Source organism: Macrobrachium nipponense, chromosome 4 (assembly GCF_015104395.2).
Source record: "Macrobrachium nipponense isolate FS-2020 chromosome 4, ASM1510439v2, whole genome shotgun sequence".
Taxonomy (NCBI): Eukaryota; Metazoa; Arthropoda; class Malacostraca; order Decapoda; family Palaemonidae; genus Macrobrachium; species Macrobrachium nipponense.
Window position 1 is genome coordinate 128,871,212 of NC_061100.1, and position 15,737 is coordinate 128,886,948.

At 46.0% G+C, this 15,737-nt stretch overlaps 1 protein-coding gene across 1 annotated transcript in view; it reads left to right on the forward strand.

Annotated features, from left to right (window-relative positions):
- The window catches only part of LOC135211173 (uncharacterized), a 285,675-nt gene that overhangs the window by 225,709 nt on the left and 44,229 nt on the right, over window positions 1-15,737 (forward strand). The gene's annotated exons all lie outside the window — the stretch shown is intronic.

The following is a 15,737-nucleotide window of genomic DNA, read 5'->3' on the forward strand; positions in this document are numbered from 1 at the left end:
GATTTGTGGCCGCGTTTCTTTTATTTCAGTGTGTTTGTGTGTGTGTTTCTACTTTATTGATTCTAGTGAGTCTCCACAGCCTCATCAACTCGTGCCTGGGCATTCGGGGTTTTCATTGCTCAAGGTTTTTAGCTGCTGATGTCACAGACCCACATACGACGTGCGTGCATTAGGTGCCGTGCTAATTATTGTATGATTACTAATCCTTGTCCAGAATGTCGTGCCTGGCTTAAGTCACAGTGGAGAGAGTTTTATAGGAAGAGGGAACATCATAGAGTCTGACTCTTCCTTCTTTGGAGGGTTTTTCTTCTCCTCGGATGGATAATTTGTTATCTCCTATCCCGTGATCACTCCCCCTGTGACTAGTGCGAGTGTGCCTCTGTCTCCTTACTTTTCTTCCATTGATTCGTTGATGGAAGCATTGGGAGTTCCACAGGAAGATGTTATGTTTAATGTAGCCCCTTCTCCCTCTTGTTCTCACTTTATACCCAAGAGGGAGGAGGCTGCGCCTTCTAATGCCTTTTGTTTGAGTCATCCAAGATGGCGGCTGTTTGGGCATCACTGGGGCTACGGGGTTCACCTTCCTTGACTGGACGCTGTCGCATTTCTTGGAATCTCGTATCCCTGGCCCTTCCCCTATAGCAGTTCCGCCTCCCCCTGGACTCCTCTACGTTGGATCTTGCGTACTGCCTCTTTGTGGAGCCCCAGCGTCATCATTGATGCTCCCTGGGTTGCATCTATCGCTCTGCCAGTGAGGCCATTGACCAGCTCTGGTGCTAGGGGTGACATGACATCACTCCCAGAGTTTTCTCAGTTTATGACGTCAGATGTGGTGGCTGCTTATCCTCCAGCTGTGACCTTACCTCTTCCCGATATGACATCATCGTCTTCTCTCACTGAGCCGTCCGAGGCTTTAGTTCAAGCGGTCTACAAGAGACCGGACTCTGTTTTGTGAGTGAATATTTCTGCTGCATCTACGAAGAAGAAGAGTTGTAAATGAAGGATCTCTTCTCCTACTCCTGCTAGTAAGAGACTGCGTAGAGAGGAGTTTCTCTCCTTCTCCTGTTCTTACGCCATCCCCTCCTCGCTGTCATGTCAGACGTTGGTGGATCAAGGACTTTATGGTTTTGTTGCCTTCGAGTGAAAGGAGTGCATCGCCTTCTTCCCTTCACAGCCATGTCTACCACCATGTCTCTCCCATGCACGTTAATGTTCGTGCAAGTGAGAGAAGTATTTCTCTTCATGCCTCACAAGGTCATGTTTCTTCCTCTCATGTTCGCGTTTGTGAGGTTGGCAGTGGAGATATTGGAAAGAAGGCATTCTCCTCTTCGATACATAACCGTGTATCACTGGTATGTCATGAGAGTAGTGTATCTTCGTCTTCCCTTCTCGGCCGTGTCTCTCCCTCACGTACGTGTTCATGACAGTGTGAGTGTTGAGTGCATTAAGCGTGTTACAACATCATCCATTCGTGAAGGTGATTCATCCTTGCAACTACGTGTTGACAAGGTTGGGGGGTGACCCCTCTGTCTGTTCCTGAACCAGTTCGTCGGCACAAGGACGATAAAGCACCAATTAAAAGATCGAAGGCTGCAGATGTGAAGGTTGCTCAAGCTTCACTAAGGATTCTTCGCTTGGCAAGACTGAGGCTGAGGGTCGAAGAGGTAAGGTTTCACATTGGCCCGTGGCCGTGCTTCTTGTTCTCCTGGAAGAGACCTTAGCCTTAGGAATCCATCTCCTTCAGGTAGCTCTCTTCAGCGACATTCCATGTCTCGGGATCGTGCTCAGTTGACGTCTCAAGGTCGTGTACTCTAATTGTCTCGAGTTCATGTATGTGCTTCCTCCCGTGACCGTGTACGTGTTTCACCTGATTATGTGTACATGATCCTTTACATGATCATGTACAGGTTTCTTCTCATGAGCCAGTATGCGGTTCGAATTGGGATCATGTACAAGTGTTGCTGAGAGAATAGTTTCGAGAACCTTCAGTCTCAATGTCTTTTGGTTTTAGACCTTACCCTCCAAACAGTATTGTCCAGAATGTTGGGCTTCCTGAAGAAGCTTCATCAGCAGTTTTATGGAAGGAGAAGGATCCTGCCAAACCGTCTTCTTCACGTCATCTGTCGCCTGTGCCGGAGCAGGAGGAGGGAGATAACCAAGAGTTTATGTCCTCATTCTTAGAGGTTGTTGATCTCATTCATGAGCTCAAGAATCTTGAGGGTAGGGTGCAAGCCCAATCTTCTATCAGCCCAACAGGTATAGAGGCCTTTGCTGGCTGCTAAACAAGACTAGAACTTCTTTAGAGCTCCCCTTGTCGGGTCATGGTCAGTCCATCCTACAACGTATGAACACTTTGATATCGGACCGAGATGGCTCTCTGCATTCTAGTAGGTCATTTAAGCTTCTTCCCCATCCTCTTGTGTGGCATAGGAAGTATTATTTCACTAGTACAGTTCAATTGATGCCCCATCACCTTAACCCGGATGTGACCGTCTTAAGCCTGGCCTAACTCTGGAACAGGTTAGGGCTGAAGGCCCTTCCTTTCATCACAAGAGTTTTTAGCTATGGAGACTACCGCGGCTTCCATCTTCCAGATGGTCTCCTGGCTGGACTTGTGGTCCACCTCGATAGCCAAGATTGCTTTAGATAGGACTGAGGGAGGTTTAGCGAGTTCTTCCTCTCTCAATAGACTGTTACAGTTTGGAGCTAAGGTGATTTCTTACCTGACACACCTTACCTCCAACCTGTGAGCCAATCACCTCCTGGCCAGGAGAGACGCAGCACTGTCCAAGGTGGCAAATTCAGTGGAATCTCAGTCTTTGTCGCCTCTCAGAAATGAGGAACTGCTTGAGTTGCAGTTCCTGTTTCCGAAGACTAAATTGGAAGATGCTATCGACTGGCGACAAGCAGACACAAAAGACAGGTTGGTACATCAAGTAGTATCAAAGTCAGAGGAGCGTTCAAGACGCCCTCTTCCTCCTCCTCCTCCTCCTCAGCAACAGGTGAGAAGATCTTCACCTGTTAAAACTCTGAAGAGTTCTGCCTCTGTGAGGGTATCCCAATCTACCTCACAGGCCAAGGCAAAGAAAAAACAACAGCCCTTTCAACCATGCCCCCAAAAGCCTGGTAGGGGTTCTAGGGGAAGGGGCAGAGGGCGTCGTCGATAGCATGGCTGCCTCTCCCTCTCCGTTGCCACGGGTAGGGGGGATGCCTGGTGGGCCAGTGGTCCAAGTGGCAAGGGTGTGGGGCAGAGAAGTGGGTAGTAGACATTCTGCGGGCGGGATATCTACTACTGTTCAACTTATCTCTCCATTCTCAGGCAGACCCCTCCTCAATCGGACTTACACCCACAATTCTCAGAAGTTCATGGCTCTCCGGAAGGAAGTGTTGAAAACGCTGAACAAGGGTGCGATAGAAGTAAAGCATCCTTCCCCAGGGTTTTACAGTCGGATTTTCCTGGTACCAAAAGCAACAGGCGATTGGAGACCAGTGATTGATCTTTCCACCTTGAATCATTTTGTTAGGAAGACAAGGTTCAAGATGGAGATGCCCCAAACAGTGGTGGCAGCAATAAGGGACAATGACTTCTTGCTGTCGATAAACTTAAAGGATGCTTACTTTCAGATCCCTATTCACCCCTCATCCAGAAGCTTCTTCACTAAAGGATGCTTACTTTCAGATCCCTATTCACCCTTCATCCAGAAGTTTCTTCGCTTCACTCTGGGAGAGCAGATCTTTCAGTTCAAGGTCCTGTGCTTCGGGTTGACCATGTCCCGTAAGGTGTTCACAAGTGTCTTTGCCCTCACATCGAAATGGGTTCATGCTCAAGGCATTTGCCTATTAAGGTACCTCAATGACTGGCTGGTATTAACAAGCTCCAGGGAGGAACTGCTTCAGGACAGAGATCGTCGTCTTCAGTTTTTCCAGGAGCTAGGCATGATCAATTTAGAGAAATTGAACCTGGTTCCCAACCAGAAAGCTCTTTACCTAGGTATAGTTATAGATACAACAGCATTGCAGGTTTTTCCATTGGACCAGAGGTTGGACAAGTTGCAGTTAGTAGCACAGAAGTTCTTGTCACAACTCTCGACGTGGTTCGCAGGTCACGTAAAGCTGTTGGTTCCATGCAACGTAAAAACACCATACATACATACATACAACCCAAACAGACAGCACACCAGTGGCAGGTCCTCCTGGGGATTTTGTCTTTGCTGGAGAAGCTGGTCCCTCATGGGTGTCTTCTTCTTCAGTCTCTGCACTGGAGACCGAAAGACTTCTGGTTCCCGGCGGGAGAATTTCCCCTACAGAGAGTCGCTTTGTCCGAGGAAGTGAGGCAAGACCTTCGTTGGTGGTTGGACAACCTGAATATCTCGGTGGGAATCCCTCTAAGTTTTCCCCCTTCAGACTTTCTTCTGTTTTCAGATGCCTCCATCTCAGGTTGGGGAGCTCACCTGGGAGACCTCTTTACGTCAGGCATTTGGAGTGCAGAAGACAAGCTTATGTACATTGGCGTTTTGGAGCTGAAGGCGGCTTTCATGGGACTGAAGGAGTATCAGGAGAAAGTAGAAGGTCATTTGGTCGTTCTGATGTCCGACAATACCACGGTGGTGGCTTATGTTAACAAACAGGGTGGCCTGGTGTCTTGTCTCCGGCATTCCTTGACAATAGAATTACACCAGTGGGCAATTGATAACTGGGTAGAGCTCTCTACCAGGTACATTCCGGGCAAGAGGAATGTGGTAGCTGACAGACTGAGTTGTCGGAACCAAATCCTGGGCACGGAGTGGTCTCTGCATCAGGTCATGGCGGACAGGTTTTTCCAAGGTATGGGGGAGGTCTATGCTAGACCTCTTCTCAACTCGATTCAACAGAAAACGGGTGGTTTACTGTTCAGTGGTCCCAGATCCTCTTGCTCTAGCAGAGGACGCCCTCCAACACCCTTGGGACAACTGCGAGGTTTGCGCCTTCCCTCCGTTTTTCCTGATCCATCAAGTTCTGAATTCTGAACAGGGTTTGTATTTTAGCCTAGCATAACTTTTTTTACACAAATTAATAATCTACCCACCTGTATGCATTCTCCAACTCCAGTATACTCCAGAAATCACCTTAGATCAAGACCATAACAAGACTTACAACCCAAAAACTCCTACCAGACAGAGAGCTCTCCCCTACCAACCAAATACCACATGCACGTGTCTCTTACTGTTCTGTGTTATTGTTTACATCCCACCGACACCGCTGCCCTCTTGTCTATGACGTCACAACACAACTTAAATACATCAACAGACATCTTCTAGAATCAACCATATGCTGTCCATATATAGGACACCCACCATATTTCAACAATGCATAAAATACCAATAACAATTATAGAATATATAATCACACTTATCTCTTTCTCCCTCCCCTCCTACTGTTTCTTAACCTAGTCTCCTCTTAATTTCCTTCATCCTCCAACACTTTACCTTCTACATAATTTCTAATACATTCCCCTGAAACTCCTGCTTTAGTTAATACATCAGCCACTTGCTCCTTTCCTTTTATCCATCTCACCTCTTTTATTTCCCCCGTTCTATGGTTTCCCTTATTGCTGCAATATCTATTTTTAATCTCTTGCTACTTACACCAGTGCTCAATTTGATGGCGGTCATTAGTGTTTTACTATCAGTGTTAACCAAACCTTCTAAATTTCTTCCTCTTACTACCTCTTCCCACAAATGCTTGAAATATATCAATCCTTCTATAGCTTCCCCAACACTCAGGGCTTCGGCCTCAATGGTGGATTTTGCCACTCTCCTGGATTTCCTAGACTTCCACCATATGGGACTTCTCCTCTTCCCATCTGTCAAGGAAATAATATAACCCAGTTGAGTATGGCCATCTTCTATGTTTCCAAATGAAGCGTCTGCATAGGCTTTCCAATAGATCCTTTCTTCTTCCATCTCACTTATTGTAACTTTGCCCATCATGCTCTTATTTTTTCTCACAATTTTAATAAGCTTCCTGAGTTAATTGTTCCTTCTTTAAATGCTTTACTTAATTCGCCAACATCATATGATATTTCTGGCATGGTATGTAGTGATACCCAATTCAGCTGCTATACCACTGATCTATACATACTCAGTTAACTCCTTTTGTTCTAGCACTCTATTACCCGTATATTTTCTAGCCTCTGGTTCTCTTATAGAATTTATATACTGCCACTGATTAAGGGAAAATCTATTCTCCTTCTGCTCTATTACTACTCCTATATACTTGAACCTTTTACTCTCTTGTTCTTCTACTTGTAATTTTTCTTTAAATTTCCCAGTCGTTTCCTTTAACAATCCTTCAGTTCCCCTGCAGCAAAAATCATCTATGTGTGTACACAAAATGCCATTCAATTTATTGTCCTTTTTCCAAAAGAATATTTCTGGGCTCAGTTCGTGTCGCTGCGCGAAATATCCCTTTAATCCATTATTTCTAAGGTAAATGCACTAACACATACCAGAGAATAAATAAAATAAAGAAAAGGTCAGTATCACTGACTCGCTCACCCTCCAAGAGGGCGTCGGTATGAACACTAGGGCGAGTGAGACCACTACCACGAACCTCTTACCAATAGAAATCTCCTACGACAAAACCCCCACAAGAGGGGAGCCGACCCACAGAGTGGGCAGCAACTACTACTACTCCATCCCACGCTACCGACTGCTGCGCCTCTGGTGGCCATCCCTTCAGTTAGCGCACTGTGTACAACACGTACTTTTTTGCTCTCTGTGTTTTTTGTGCCCCTTACGAGGATTTATCTAGATATGGAGCGTTCAGCCATCGCATCAGCTAAGTTAAGTAATCTGTTAAGGTTTCTATTTGGTTTTTCCAGCTTTGAGTCAGTATTTGCCATTTTTTAGGTATAAATACTGGCTCTTGGTCGGAAGCATGGCGGCATTGTTCTGCCTCGTGGCGGGTTCGTTCTTGGTCTTCCATACCTAGAACCTTCCCTTGTTACTTTACGCTCTATTGCTAGTTATCTATATTATGTTAGGGGTCCAGCCTACTTGGTTTATGCCATGCATGCATGTCTTCTTTACCTTGCGTAGGCATTTTTCCATCCAGACCCTAGCCACAGCTCTTAGTATCGGCCCCGGCTAGCTTTGAGTGGTAGACTTTCTCTCGGGTTAGTCGTACACTCCTGGATTTTTTCTCCTACTATTTTACTTTCTTACTTTCATTTTAATTTAATTTTAGTGATTTTATGTATTTTAGGTTAGCCTACGGCGTCTGGCATATTACGTAGCCTAGGTCCTGTTTTTTCATGTCCCCACCAGTTTATTGCTTCCTTCTCATCAGTTTTGTTGCTTCTATGATAGCATCTCACTGATTAGTTTGGTTGCTTTAACCTAGGCTATGTTTTTTTATGTGTTTTCTTATGTTACCGCTCCGTGGTCACCATGTGATCGCGAAGCAGCCAGGCACCCGTCCAGTCACCCTACCCTCCTCCCGCTCTCCCATAGAGCCGGGGGGAGGGAGGTCCGTCCTCGCTCGCTCCACTCGTGCCTGTCTCCCTCTCTCCCTACGCGGAGGGAGTAGGGGAGGCTGGACAGACCAGGACTGGACTTGACCGTTCTCTTGCTTCACGGTGCGGTGTGGTGGCTGGGTAGGGGGATTGGCCTTCCCCCTCCGTTTGTTACTCCGTTGCCCCGTTGTTTGCTCGAGTCTGTTTCGCCCTCTCGCTCCTTCCCGGATTGTTGGTTCTTTTTATCTTACCGGAGCTCCGTCAATCACGTGGAAAGATGCTAGTTCCCCCCTTGCGGGCGGACCTCAGGCGTACAGTTGGTCTTTTCTAACCATCCCGTCTCGATGATATCGCGAGACGAACACCGCCGCGAACCGGAATTATTCCGGTACTTAGTGCTAATTATGCTTAAGTGTATTTATGTTTATTTTAAGCTATCATAAGTTTAATTTAAGCTAGCTTAAGCCGGGTCCCTCCCTTACCTACGTTGTCACACCGGATCATTCCGGGGTTATAGCCTATTCAGGCGGTAAGGGAGGGGTTATGCCCAAAATTTTTTCGCTCTCCGGCAATGCATCGGAGTTCTATTAGCCTATTAGCCTGTAAGTGATGTCTTTTAGGGTACTCATGTATCTTTTCATTACAGACCACCAACTGTGAGCATCCAGGATGCAACGCCATGCTCTAGGACCCCTGTGGACATGAAGTCTGCAGGTCCCACGCTCCATGCGCGACTCCGCACGGGAATCTGCAGGTCTGGTTCCACGAAACCTGCACCATATTTTACGATCTCGTGAGTCAGTTGTTCTTAGACGGGGTAGTTATTTCCAACTCCGTTCAGTAATTCCAATAAATGTTTTAGATCTTAAGTTAATTTTAATCTTTTATTTTAAGCTTCCAAGCTCTTTTTTATATTGGATGGTACATCCCCTATGTCCTTTAGACTAAGCCTAATATTAGTTAAGTTTTTAAATCTTTTAAGTTTAAACTTAAAACTAATGAACGCCCCTCTTCCTTTATCTCCCGCCGTTTAGAGGATTAAAACCGGCTCTAGCAACCCTGAGGGCTTGGGTCGGCGGATTCGGGAAGAACGCCGCCAAGGGACAGCCCTACATCCTAGAGAAGAGGTTGGCTGTCCTAATCTTCCCCGGCGGCAAGTCGACGGGTTACGTCGACCCGGCAGAGGCAGCCCCGACTATGGCGGCGATTCATCAGCAGATCGCCGCTTCGATAAAGGAACCAGGCCAAGATATCTCGTCGGATGTCGCGACACTTGATTTAAATATAGAACCCATGGTAGGTGTTGACGACCTGTTGGTCGAGGTAGGTACGTTGGACGCCCAAGGGCTTCCCTTGGGCGCCACTGGGTCTTCTACTCCTGCTAATTCTCCAGCTTCCTTCCAAGGCTTTACAGGAGCTGAGCTCCTTTATACTTCACCCGACGCTTCGGTAAGACCTAAGGTCAAGGGCCAGAAGGTTTTGAAAACCCTCAAAAAGACGTCGTCGTCGTCCAAAAAGACTTCGTTGGCGTCAACGTCTCGTAAGTCTCCGGCTGCAAACCCCGGAGCAGAGAGGTCTAGAGCTTCTGCTTCAAGCTCCAAGTCCTCAAAGAGCAGGTCTTCCAAGGAGAGGCCCCGTACTCCGGCTGAGCCAGCAGTCTCTCCTCTCCCCTTGGTACCTGTTCCAAGTTACCCATCCACCTCCGCAGCAGCTCCGGCTTTGGATCCCAATGCTGGACTGTTGCAACACATGGGAGACTTGGTCGGCTCTCTGAGGGCAGCATGGAGCAGAATTGTTCTCCCGGTTGTCCGACAGGATTACGTCTCAGGACAATATCATCGCCGGACTTAATCAGGCCCCTCTAGCTACTCCCCCAGCTTTCGGCACCGGACTAGTTCAGCTCCCACCTCATGACTCTCTGCCTCCGTTCTCTATGAACAACCCCTGGAGGGTGGCGTCATACGCCCCTTTCCAGGACGGTCTTATTTCCATTCCGGAGTGTGGTACTCGAAGGATTGAGGACTTCGAGTTCTACCTGGAGGGTCTCCAACCGCCGTTCATTGGCTACGCCAGACTCACTGACGCAGCCATGACTAGAGATGACAGAGTCCCTAAGGAGACAGTCCTCTACTCACGTGACCAGGCTCAAAGAGAATGGCTCAGGTGTTTAGAGGATATGGATTGTTCGAATACGAGGATTCAAGCCTTCAAGAGTCCCTTCACCATTTTTACGATGGAGGAGGGAACTCCTCTTCCCTTTCTCAACAAGATAGCAACGGTCACTATTCCAGCTGCCCAGAAGGGGGAGTCGTTGCCTCAGTTAAGGGAAGCAGACCACCCCACATCTCCTTTGCTCCCTTCTCGGAGAAGTTGTGGGAAGATTTGCCCAACACCTTTTCGGCTGGCAAACTCAAACCAGACTGTGCTATGGATCAGTTTGGTGAGAAGCTGCCTAGGCTTCCGGACAGCCTCATTCAAGCTGAATTTGAGGCCAAGACTAGGCTCGCCAGGTCCATTAATACCATGGCAATGACTGAAGTAGCAACGATTTCTTACGGTTCTGAGCCGCTCTTCAAGCTCCTCACCAAGTCACTGACCCAAACAGTCCAGTCTGACATGTTTGAGTTCGCTACAGCCAGAACTAACTGCCGGAAACATGTCCTCCAGGAAGCAACTATTCGTCATGAGCCGAATAAGTTGCTTTCATCCAACATCTGGGGGGCAGACCTCTTTCCTGATTCGATGGTAAAGGAGGTCCAGGCGGAAGCAACAAGGCTTAACCAAAGCCTTAAGGATCGTTGGGGTCTCACTGCAAAGAGACGCCAAGACCAAGCAGCAAGAGGTAAGTCTCAGAAGAAACTGAAACGTTATCAGCCTTACCAGAAAAAGCAGCAACGCTTCACCCAGGCTGTTTCGGCTGTTCCTTTAGTACAATCAGCCCAACCCTCTACTTCTAAGGCTCAATCACAGCCCATCTACGTGATTTCCCCCCAGCCTCAGCCTTCCACCTCCTACGCTGTCTCCCCAGCCTTCAACCAAGTGTTCGAAGGCCAGGCCTTTCAGCAATACGACCGCTTTGGCAGGGGAGGCAGAGGTAGGGGATCCTTTTGTCAGAGAGGATCAGGAAGGTCTCTCAACAGGGGGGAAAACTTCCGTGGAGGCCGCGGAGGTCACTCAACCCAGCAGCAGTGAGAGCTTGAAGGTAGGAGGGAGGCTGTTTCTCTTCCGGCACCGGTGGGGATTCAGCAAGTGGGCGCAGAGTATTGTGTCGAAAGGCCTGGGTTGGAGTTGGGTTGCGGATCCTCCTCCATCCAGACCATTCCTTCAACTTCCATCAAAAGAAATGACGGAGTATGCGGAGGACCTCCTTCAGAAAGGAGCAATAGCGAGAGTCAACAGATTAAAGTTTCAAGGTCGCTTATTCAGCGTTCCAAAGAAAGGCTCACAAAAAAGAAGGGTAATCTTAGACTTGTCCCGCTTAAACTTGGCCATTCGCTGCGACAAGTTCAAAATGCTGACCATCTCGCAGGTACGGACCTTACTTCCCCGTGGGGCCGTCACCACCTCTATCGATCTTACAGACACATACTATCATATCCCTATTGCAAGACACTTTCGCCCTTATCTGGGCTTCAAGATAGGAGATCAAGCGTTCTCCTTCAAGGTAGTTCCCTTCGTCTGAACGTGGCACCCGGGTGTTCACGAAGTTGGTGGAAGTAATCGTCCAACAACTGAGGTCTCAGGGGATAATGGTAGTAGCGTATCTCGACGATTGGTTGATTTGGGCTCCAACAGTCGAGGAATGTCACAAAGCAACACTGAAGTAATCCCAGTTCTAGAGTATCTGGGATTCAAGATAAACAGAACAAAATCAAGACTCACCCCGGAGTCCAACTTTCAGTGGCTGGGCATTCAATGGAATCTATCCTCCCATACTCTGTCGATTCCATCAGCCAAGAGGAAAGAAATAGCGAAGTCAGTACAGCAATTTCTAAAGCAAAAATAAAAAATGCTTTAAGGAGTTGGCTTCAAGGAGGAAGCCAGGAAAGAATCCTGGGCTCTCTCCAATTTGCCTCAGTGACAAACATCTTGATGAAAGCCAAACTGAAAGATCTAACCAGAATCTGGCACTCACGATCAAATGTCAGATCCAGGGACAGGTTGTCATCAGTTCCACAGATTCTACGGAATCGTCTGCGCCCTTGGGCAAAAGTGAAGAACCTGTCAATATCAGTACCCCTTCAGTTTCCTCCTCGGGGATTACCATCCACACAGACGCTTCGTTTAGCGGCTGGGGAGGTTATTCTCAATTCAAGAAGGTTCAAGGAACCTGGTCATCCCAGTTCCGCCAGCTTCACATAAACGTATTAGAAGCGATGGCAGTATTCTTGACTCTGAAGAGGTTACGTCCGCCAGAAACTCCACATAAAGCTAGTTCTGGACAGCGCAGTGGTAGTCCTTGCGTAAACAGGGGAGGCTCCAAGTCTCGACATCTGAATCATGTCATGGTAGCCATCTTCTCCTTAGCGGACAGTTCGTGGCACCTCTCCTCCACCCACATAGCTGGAGTGAGAAACGTCATAGCAGATGCTCTATCCCGCTCAGTTCCTCTGGAGTCGGAATGGTCACTGGACAACAGTTCGTTCCAAAGGATTCTCCGGAGGGTGCCAGGTCTGCAAGTAGATCTATTCGCATCTCAAGCGAACCACAAACTTCCATGTTTATGTGGCCCCCAACCTGGACCCTCTGGCCTATGCCACAGACGCCCTGTCCATAGATTGGAACAACTGGGAGAAGATTTATGTCTTTCCTCCAGTGAATCTTCTCCTGAAGGTACTGAACAAACTCAGGACGTTCAAGGGTCAAGTAGCTCTAGTAGCCCCAGACTGGCCGAAGAGCAATTGGTACCCTCTGATTCTGGAACTGGGTCTTCGTCCTCTCAGGATTCCCAATCCCAGGCTCTCCCAGTCAGTACAAACGAAGACTGTGTTCGCTTCCTCAGGAATTCTCAAACCCTAACTTTATGGACTTCATGAAGTTTGCGGCTAAAAAAGATGCAGATATCGATCCACGGAATATTCTTTTCTTGGAATCTGACAAAAGAGATTCAACTTTGAGACAGTATGATGCTGCAGTCAAAAAGTTGGCAATCTTCCTGAGAGAATCAGATATTAGAATCATGACAATCAATTCAGCTATATCCTTTTTCAGATCTTTATTTGAAAAAGGCTTAGCAGCTAGCACTATTACCACAAACAAGTCAGCCTTGAAGAAGATTTTTCAACTCGGTTTCAATATAGACTTGACAGATTCTTACTTCTCCTCTATTCCCAAGGCTTGTGCTAGACTTAGACCTTCAGTAAGGCCTACATCAGTGTCGTGGTTCTTGAATGATGTTCTAAAGCTGGCTTCAGAAACAAACATACGACATGTTCATTTATAATGCTCTTAAGGAAAACTCTATTTTTTATTAAGCTTGGCTTCAGAGCTAGAATTCAGAACTGTCGGCGTTATCCAGAGATCCGAATCATATAGAATTTCTTCCCTCAGGAGAAGTTCTTCTCTCTCCGGAATGTAGCTTTTTAGCAAAGAACGAGGATCCTTTATTGAGGTGGGAACCGTGGAAGGTTATACCCCTTCCACAAGATCCTTCTCTTTGTCCAGTAACGACCTTACGAGCCTTTCTGTCCAGGACATCCTCATCCTCTTCGGGTCCTCTCTTTAGGAGAGAGAAAGGTGGTACTTATCTATTGAAAGGTATCAGGCAACAGATCCTGTACTTTATTAAGCAAGCCAACCCTGATTCCTTCCTAAAGCTCATGATGTCAGGGCAGTTGCCACCTCAATTAACTATTTCCAACACATGAATTTTGATGATTTGAAAAAGTATACTGGATGGAAATCGCCGACAGTATTTAAGCGTCATTACTTAAAGTCCTTGGAAGCTCTAAAATTTTCAGCAGTTGCAGCGGGTAACATAGTTTCCCCCGACTCTGCTTAAATCTTAAGTTGAAGATCCAGATCTCCTTTCTACCTACCTCATTCACAGTTTGTCTATACCTACCATGTTCATCTACTCTACCTGAGTCTTAGCTGCTCTTGTGATGGTACAGTGGGTGTCCCTTATTTTTTTTGCTAGGGTCACCCACAATTGTTTGTATATACTGATCTCTATGATGTGGTCCCCTTATTTTTATGCTACGGTGACACATCTACATTTACAATGGTTACGGGTTTTGTATATCAAGACATATAAATTTATTTACTAAATTATAGTCTAAGTTTGTTCAAAATCATTTATTTTTATTATAATTGCTTTATTTACTTTTTTTACATAATAACTATACACAAATGTTAAGTTCAACATATATTCCATGTAAGCCCTGTACATATATGTTAACTTTAAGCTAATTTTAAGGAATATTTTCTAACTTGTATAATTGTGTATATGTATATTTTTTTTTAGCAATTATAATTCTTTATTTTATTTTAAGTTTTATTGAGACCTTATTTATTTTCTTTTACAATCTTGTGCTAATTCTCTGGTACGATTTCGCGCAGCGACACGAACTGAGCCCAGAAAAGGGATTTTGACGTAAGGAAAAATCTATTTCTGGGCGATTGGTTCGTGTCGCCCAGCGAAATCCCACCCTACCCATCCCTGCGCTCAAGATTGTCTGCTAACTTCGGGATGGCCACCAGAGGCGCAGCAGTCGGTAGCGTGGGATGGAGTAGTAGTAGTTGCTGCCCACTCTGTGGGTCAGCTCCCCTCTTGTGGGGGTTTTGTCGTAGGAGATTTCTATTGGTAAGAGGTTCGTGGTAGTGGTCTCACTCGCCCTAGTGTTCATACCGACGCCCTCTTGGAGGGTGAGCGAGTCAGTGATACTGACCTTTTCTTTATTTTATTTATTCTCTGGTATGTGTTAGTGCATTTACCTTAGAAATAATGGATTAAAGGGATATTTCCCTGGGCGACACGAACCAATCGCCCAGAAATAGATTTTTCCTTACGTCAAAATCCCTTATTAGGTTCTAGTCTACGTCTCTCACCTTGAAGCTCCTTCACTACTTTCACCACTTTACAATACCATGCTCTTGCTACGTCCTTGAGCCCATAGACGCTTATCTTCAACTTCCATAATCCCCTCCAATCATCTTCCCTAGATGGCTTTAAATATTTAAACACTTCTCTTTGTATCTTGTCACCTTGTAAATATGCAGTTTTGACATCCAATGTATAACAATTCCAATTTTTCACCTTTATTATGGTTAGACAGAATTTTAAAATTTCAGCTTTGCATGTGGGAGCGTCCTTTTCCCATCTCTTCTTCAAACCCTCTAGCTACCAATCTTGCTTTACATAACCTTCCCCCCCCCCCCCCTTTTATCTTTTCAGTTACTATCCATCTTGTAGATATAGCTTTTTGTTCAACATCATTTACCTCCTCATATACCTGGTTATCTCTCCAACTTTGAAGTTCTTTTTCTTTAGCTTCAATTATTCTTCTATTTTCAAATCCTAGCAACACCTCCTCTTCATCTTCAATTTTTTTTACCTGACTATAATCCCTTAAGTTAACCCACATTTGTCACCTGACTGTGAGTCTTGTACATTGTACGAATCTATTTCCCTTTTTGAATTTTGGTATCTCTTCCATTAACTCGCCTTCTATTGACCCACTTTCCCTGGTATCTTCCACTGTTTCCTCTACCACCTCTCTTCCTATAGTCTCTTCTGTGTCTGCATTCCTTCTCCCACCTACTATTATCTCCTTTCCTTCTTGTCAATCTACATTTCCTTCATTTTAGCCATCTGATCTACCTTTCACACCATGGGATTTATCTATTCTAGCAGATATCTCTTCTGTATCTGGTGATCGTCGTTGAATCCTAGTCACATGTATCCTAGCTACTTCTCTTAAAGAATCCCCATGTTTGACTATTATTGTTTTCCCCCATACTCTCACTACCTGAGCAGGTCCTCTCCATTCATTGTCATTCTCCCTCTTATAGAATACCTCATCTCCTACCACTGCTTCTTCAAATTTATGTTCTCTGATATTTTTGTTTAACGCTATTCTTATTTTATTACATGACTCATTTTTTATAAATGCTTCTCTGGCCTCGTGCATTGCATTCAGTGCGTCCCTTACCGTACCCTCTTCCATCCCTTTTTCTCTGCTTGCAGGACTTGAACTTTCTTCTCCCATTAGTTAGGCAGTGAAGGGTGTTTTCCAAATAC